An 8793-nucleotide genomic window follows, 5' to 3' on the forward strand; every position below is an offset into this window, starting at 1 on the left:
TAAGATAATAAGTATACATAATATTTTATTCATTTAGTAATCAATCAACTACTCAAGAAAATACTATAAGAACACTTAAAATCAAGGTTAACACTTTATTGTTCCTAGAAGAAGAATTTTATTCCAAAAATGACTAATATGCTAGGAGAGAGTTAGTTGAATCTGAAGTAAGAAATGCTGTACATCTTTAGATATCTCTTGATTAAATAAAAGAAGAATTTTATTTAACTCAAATATTTTTACATCTCATAAAATATACATATGATTTTAAATGAAAAATAAATATTTTATTAAATAGTAAATACTCTAAATACATTAAATTATTGAATTTTTCTTTAGTTTGGCATATCCTATTTAGAGTAATTCATAGGATTGATGCGTTTTTTTTCGTGTGTAAATTTTTTTTGAATTAATAATAGCCACACACTGCTAGCATAATTAGTCTATGCCTCAGCAAATTGAAAGACAATCTCTAACCCAAGAGAAAAAATTATCCTATTTAGATGTAAGTCAAATAAATTTTCCTTAAATAAATAATATATGTATTAATGTTCTAAAATTTTCTTAACATTATTATGTAATTGCAACTATATATATATAAATTTTTTATAATAATTAATCAATTTCCTTAACAATTTCACTAAAAATGTTTTTCATTAATTGATTGTATAAAAACTTTTATATTTAAAATGAATGTCTATTAATATTTTAACTTAAAACTATCAATTAAATTAGGACAACTTTCTACTAGTTCATCTACTCACGTGGAGATATTAATTATGGGATATTTATTATATTTCATCAAGCATTTTAAATTATTTGCATAAAGTACTTTAATTTATAAAAATAAGAGATTAATGGTCACGTACTAAAAAAAATTACACAGGGAAAACATATATATGGTCCATTTCTCTAGAAAAATAATAGAGAAAAATATTTATATTCTTATTGTGATAAATACTTTTTATTTTATTAACTAACATTTTTAATAACAGACATCTTTGACATCATCCGTAAAATGATGCAGCATGTAAACATGTGGACAGGGGAAAGAAGGCTCCAACAAAATGACAAAGCGAAAAAAAGAAGGTACACGAAAATGAAACAAACAGAAACATTAACGTTCAAAATTGAGGAATCCAAGCTCCGGCACTGTGCCCCATGACTCAGTTAGAGCTATCCAAGTACATGTTTGGATGCCAAGCAAAATGAATTTTAGTCCCAAAACTTATTATGAATAATTGAAAATGGAGAAGCAACAAAGAATTACTTTGCTTTCACAGTGAAAAAATAATAACCCCACCACCTATCCAAACATGTGTCAATTCAGTATTATTGATTTATTATTACTTTTTGGGCAGAGACTTATTATTACTTGAAAATAAAATTAAGACATGTGCTGATAATAAATTTGGTTATTTTTTGCAATAAATGTTATAAAATTCATATTAATCATATTTTCTTATTATTTGACATGGGAAAATGTCTTACAATAGTGCAAAAAAATTAAGTTCTAAACATATTATTTCTCTTAGTTAAAAAATATCATTGTAGTATTGTATGCACTATGCATTTATAAAAAAATACTAGTATTTCAATTTGTGTACCCAAAAAAATACTCTTCTTTCAATTTTATTATCATTAATTGCAAACATCTATCACATGAAAAAAAAAACTGAACATTAATTGACAAAAAAAGAAGAAGAAAAAACTGGACTTTTTTTTTTGTTGGGATTCATTTTAGGGGGGTAGGTGGATGGGACATTGTACCTTAATTACCTGGAGCAGATTTCAGCTATCTCATGTAACACAAAAATCTTTGTATTGATCCTTGCTTGGAGAATGGAGATGACACTTCAACTATCGTAAGACCAAATGTGTAAGATATTTTCATAATACGTTTGTTTCTGTTGAGACATCTCATAAATAAAGTGATGCAACCAAAAACCCAAAATATCGATCACTCACACATATTTTCATTGTCATTATTAATTACAAATACGAATTGACAAATGACATACTTACGAAATTTATATTCATTAACATTAACTGCACACATATAGTACCCACCACAAGAAACTACATACACAGCTAAATTTTACAAAAAAGAATATATCATGTTACGTTTATTTTCATATGGTTTGTGTTAAATTTTACAATTCATACGTAATAGCAATATGTATTATAATTAAATGATTTTTATTTGTATATTATATTTATATTCGTGTATATAATTATAAAGTAATTTTTTAAAAATAAATATAACATGTTATGAGGATATTTTATATCGATTATATGAACTAATCTTACTTTAACAATTTATGTGTGTGACATATTTGTCGACTTGATTATTAATTTTTATTTAAAAATTTGATTGATTACTTTTGATAAAATTTTATTTTTCAATCATGTTTTTTAATTAACAAAGTTTAAAAAACTCAATTTGACTTAGATCAATGTAAAAGAACTATTATGTGTGTTTAAATTAACATTAAGATAAAAAATAATCAATTATAATTTTATGACAAAGGTAAAATAATAATTTGTTATTTATACTTTATATAATATCACCATGATTTGACGGGGTAATTGATTTTTGTATGTTATTTAAACCAACTATTAGTTCAATGATAAATAAAATAATTGAACTTGTACATATGTACGTGAGATACATGAATTATAAGCCTCCTCCCAGTATTCCCTGTGTAATTACTAGAAAACGTGGAAAATTTGTTACAGTAGGAAAAGGATAATCAGAGTATGACTTTGCCGATAAGAATAACACTTTTGGAGTTTTCTTTTCGGCTAAGAATGCATGATTGGATGAAGAAATTAAAGGATTCACCATATGAAAACAACTTATTATTATAATTATACAGGGTGGAAGAAAAAAAAAAGCGCACAATGATTGTAAAAACTAGTTCTCCTGGCACCACAAAATAGAAAGCATCCAAGAATCTTTAGAATCCAAATATTTCAGTGTAGTGTGGCCTGACAAAGCCACAAAAATGTACTAAAATAAAGCACTTAGACAGCATAATGCACCATGCGATTTTGAAAAAGCCATTTTGTTTGTAGTTTTGTCTTGTGACAGTTGGCCTTTCATCAAGAACATGGTACCTGAGTCTTGCAATATTGTTTACTCTATTATTAATATATGTGATTACTTCTTCCACTTATCTCTAAATTTATGAATTTGATAATTTATTGGGTAGAAAAGCATGAGGGTTTTGAGCCGTTGAACTTTTAACTGTTGCAACTATATATATTATGCAAATAATTGACTTGAGTGCCTCATTAAAGTGGGGTGCATTGGATTGGTGGAAAATATAATAGCTAGGGAAGAAAAAGAAAGGGGGAGTAGGGAGGACATAAGTGGGGAAGGTCCTTTTGGGTTGAATTTGTGAAACATTAAAACATAAAGTACATTGTAGAACATATGGAATTAAAAGGGAAGCAGATATGAGGTTGAGTGCTTATGGATTAGGAAAACTAAAAAGGACGTTGAAGTTCTTTAGTTAGGTTGATTCTACAGTGGATCATCTTGCAAGTGGGTCTATTGGCGGATCATAAAAGGAAACAGTCAGATAAATTAGGTAAATATTGAACACATGAGATTAAATATCGGTGACTTTACTATAACAAGTTATGAAATTTGTAAGTTAGTCTCTGGTTAAAAGTAACACTCGTGGTTAATTTGCAAATTTTTTATTTGAAAAATTGGGGTTCTCCACTTTTCTATCTCTCCCTTTCCCAACGCTTCACCAGACCCATTACAATATTTGACATCAAATCTCCAATTAAATTTCCTATGTTGATATAGTTTGGTCCCAAAATGGATTAATTCCAATAATTACATGCAGAACCACACTATCATGATGAATCCAAGAACCCAACGAAGCAAATAATAAAGGCAGTGAATGATCTGGCACTGTGTATTCATATGCAAGAATGCCAAACGTGCATCCAAGATGAAGAGAAACATAAACAAAAAGGAATTCTAAGATTGTATACAAATTGGTAAGTGTGTAAACAAGAGTTTGGTTGAAGTGGCCATAGGTTGTCACAACCATACAAGCATAGTGAACATTTCAAAAACAGAACCGAGTGACTCCTCCTCTTCTTGAGATTTGCCACGACGGTGCTAGAGAAAGGTGTCCTAGGCAAACCATCAAAGACTTGGTGGGCATGGAGTAATGTTATGGCAAAATGGCACAATCTAAACTACAAGAACACGAACACTAACCCAAACATAGAAAACCCCAATTTTCAAAACAAACAACTAATGAAGGTATGAACAAGCAACTTGAAATAGAAGGGTTTTTTTTTTTTTTGCATGAAATTAAGAAATCAAGGGAAGAAACAAAGAAAGGAGAAGGAGGTTTGAAGCTGAGAAAGGAGAAGGAGATTAACATTGAACTGTTGATGAAGATGAGATCATTTTGCAATTTTTGAAAATTTTATTAATACTGTGACAAGCCGGTAAACTCCATGTTTACCTTCTATTGCCGGTATATTTTCATGGTGCAGGTGGAGCATATGATTTCAAAGTCCACCATGGACTTTACCCTTTAGTTATGAACCACTAATTCATAGTTGGGGCCCTTTTTCCAAAGGGAATTTCCAATGGGAGAAGTACTCTCACAATCTATTTGTCTATATCTTATCCATCTATCTAAAGAAAACTTTAAGTTCTTTAAATAATTTAATCGAGATTTTAATCTCATTAGAGCCCTTAATTTAAGTTCATCATATTTAGTCATTAATTAAAAGTTATAATTCCTCTAAAAAAATTACAATTAAAAATAATAGTTGATTAAATTTCATCATATTTAACATTAGTTAACTATTGAATTGATTCTATTGATGCTATTTTAAATGATTTATAATATTTACTTTAATTATTAATTAGATATATAAATTAAGAAATATATACACACACACTTAAGTCTTTTTCTCTAATTTAATTGCTTTACAATATGTTTCATAAATAATAATGATCAAAATAAGAATTTTCTAATTAAAAGTAATATATTTATTATTGATGAATAGTTATTGATAAAAAAATATACTATAATATATATTTCCAAATTATACATAATTTTATAACTATGTAACTAAATTTTAAAAAAATGATAATTAAAGCTCCACATTGTAAAATCAAATTTGCATAATCATTTTAAATCTCTTTGAGACGTAAATTTTGAATCATTTTAAATTAGATTTAACTAAATTTTTAATAACCAATATCAAAATACTTCTTCATTTGATTCAATCTGATGTTGTAGCATTATTGAGCAAACAATATGATCTAACATTAATGGAAGATTACTTTTTATGATTAATTTTAAAAATTGATTTTCTATTTTTATAATTATTGAGTTCTATATACTTAATAAATAGAAATAGAAAAACCATACTTATTAGTGTGTGTGTGTATATAATAATATAATAGTCTAGATTTTAAATTAAATTATTAATACTAGTAATTTATTTTTACAAAAATTACATCATAATCTAGATTTAGTCATTTTAATCCACTTCAGACTTTAATTTTGAATCATTTTAAATTAGACTTAACTAAATTCTTAATAACCGATATCAAAATAGTTGTTCATTTGATTCAATCTTATCTAGCATTATTGATAATAAAAAATCTGGTCTAGCATTAATGAAATATTATTTTCTTATGATTAATTTTTAAAATAATGATTTTTTATTTTTATAATTATTAAATTTTATATATTTATTAAATAAAAATAAAGAAACTATGATTCTGTGTGTATATATATACATATATATAATAACCTATATTTAAAATTAATAATAATAATTTATAAAAAAATTACATGATAATCTAGATTTTAAATTAAATTTAAAAACATGTGTGTGTATATATGTAATAGATTTAATTTAGAACTATTAGATCAAATTTATTTATTTTATTAAATAAATCAATTTCTATTCAATAAAAATAAATTTATTTTATTGTTATTAATTTCACCCTAATCATATTTGCAATCGTCAACTACTTACTAAGCTGGAAAAAATACTATAAGAATTAATTTCTCATTAAATATATTTAATGAAAGAGAATGAATAATATAAATAAAAACAATATGAAAGAGAAAAGCACAAACGTGTGATAAACAATTAACAATAATTTAAAAGCGTTTTTCTTTAATGGTACAAGATTGAAAATAAAAAGGCAACAAAAAACTACACTATCATAAGAAATCTTGGCTTATAGGCTCCAAAGCAAAATCAGGCGGCATATTCTAAGTGCTTAGCCCATTGGCGAGAAGGAAAAATCCGTGATAAATAATTAGAAATAATTAAAACATTATTTAATTTAGAATAATTAGAAATAATAAAAATAATGATCATTCCTTTTTTTTTTCCTTTGATTATTTTGTATAATAGTCATCATACGGGAGTTTCATATGGAGGGATCCAAAACACGATCATGTCTAACTTTTTAAATTCTTTTAAAACTATTTATTTTAAAATTAGTTTTAAAAATAAGGTTTAAATAAAAATCACTTTTAGACTCTATTTAAAACCAATTATAAAGTAGCATTTTAGAATTAGTTTTACGTGGCTGTCAAAAAAAAGAATTAGTTTTAGGTTAAGAATTTTTAAGACACTTCGTGAACATTACCAACAACAACATATTCACAAAATTTATCTTCTTTCATACATTTTACATACTATTTTTCCTCTTTTTCTACATGTGTTAGCAGTGACTACTTTTAATAATGACAAACAAACAAACAATGGATAGTTTCAAGGATGATCAAGAAATAATAGCTACTACGAACAATGATCACAAATCGGTAGCTACTTCCAAAAATAAAATAGAGAAGTAAAATATTTCTACTATCAAGAAACAAAAATTATATACGTTAATGTTTTCTTTCTTTTACCCTTTTTAACATATATACTTTGCTCAATAATCTTTCTCTAATTTGGATGAAAAAATCATTAAGTTAAGTTGAGTTACGTTATAAATACTTTCATAATTTTTTTATTACATATTTGTTTATTTGTATTTTTTTAAATGTGATAATTCACTCCGTATGTGTTATTTGTATTTGGATCCTGTGATGATCTCGAATCTTGTGTTCGTGGGAGTAGATGACTAGGTGGATGAGTTTAAAGAACCTTGTGCTAGAGGACATTGAGACACAACACTCTAATAGGATGTGATATTGGGGATGAGTTTTTATTTTAATTGCATGATGTTATTTTATTTTATTTTACCTCATTGATTTAACAAAATTTCTTTTGTAAACTTTGACGGCCTTGTTCCGAGCCAAATATGTTTTTAATAATTTTTATTTGGTAATATTAAAGCGAATGTGAACTTTTTACTCACATGAATTTGTTTATCTGTATTTTTATATGTTTTTCTTATTTATATGTATGTCAGGATAGAAGGTGTCACATTTAGTGGTATGAGAGCAGGTCAACCCTTTCGGCCAGTGTGTTACGTGCTTACCATATTCCAATGCGCTCTGTATGATTACTTATGAATGTTTTTGTTGAGCATGCTTGAATTATTATTTGTATTTTCTTTTGCATGATTAAATGAGACTTAATAATGCTTGTGATATGTCTTGCATCCTTAATGTTTGATATAGCATAATTTCACTGTTGAGTTATGAGTAATGAGACTGGTCATCTTTATAATTCGTGAAGTGTGGTAGGAAGTCATGGCAAACCGTTAGGTGATATAAGTAGTCTTGAAAACTTGATGTGTGTATTAATGCCATCAAGAACCTTGAACTTGCAGGTGTGTTGTGAATGAGCGTGTTTAATCAATCTGTTAACATGTGCCGGCTAATCCCTTATTTTCTTTGTGTGTGATCATAAACATGATTGTTGAAACTTGTGATTCCTTAATACATCCTTAGTGTCTGTTTAATTCTTACTTCTTATATGTACGTTATATACTTGTTATAGGAACCTTATAATTCTATGTATGCTTGTAGTGTGGTGTTCTACCTTAATTGCAAAGATAGTATGGTTGTTTGTGATTCCTTGTTCATAGCGATGCTAATGCCTTATAGTTTGATGACCTGCATTAAGATATATTTCATAAGGAATACTATTTTGATGGTACCTTCTTGTTTTGGTGTAACCTATTATTTGTGTTGCGTGCTTAAGTCAAGTAATTCGATTACACTTGCAAGCTCGAGTATAATTCATTTTTTGTGTTATGAGCCAACGCCAAACAATTTGATTATTGATGTTTCTGTCACAATCAATTGATTGTTGACATCTCCACATGTGTGTACATTGTGGTCATGTCTTCGTTTCTATAATTCATTGGGAATAATTGTTGTTGATTCTGATTGAGTGATCCTTCTTGATTTAAAATTATTGCCTCCTAGTCAATCGACTATTAATCTTTTTATGGGTTGATTATCTTCTAATCATGCCTTGTTAAACTGCTTGATAACCTGTCATGTTGTTACTTTCGTTACGAATAAAGAGAGACTTTCACCCTTGTCAATCACGTTAAGGTGTTTCGAGAGGCAACACCTGAGTATGCATGAACCTGGTTAATCGTAGACGGAAGTCAAGCTTAGTGAGTGTTGTACTTGTGTTCCTTAAGGATGTGCTTAGTTTACCACCTAAGTGCAATATTGAGAATCTTGTAGGTGTAGTAGCCATAGAAACCTATAATCGTACTTCTTGGGAGATGTCTGGTATATAGTTGTTTAAGAGTATAGAGTAGTTAGAAAAGTTATGAGAAGTAGTTAGGATGCTTAGTGTGAAACCTTAAGA

This window comes from Glycine max, chromosome 18 (assembly GCF_000004515.6).
Source record: "Glycine max cultivar Williams 82 chromosome 18, Glycine_max_v4.0, whole genome shotgun sequence".
Lineage (NCBI taxonomy): Eukaryota > Viridiplantae > Streptophyta > Magnoliopsida > Fabales > Fabaceae > Glycine > Glycine max.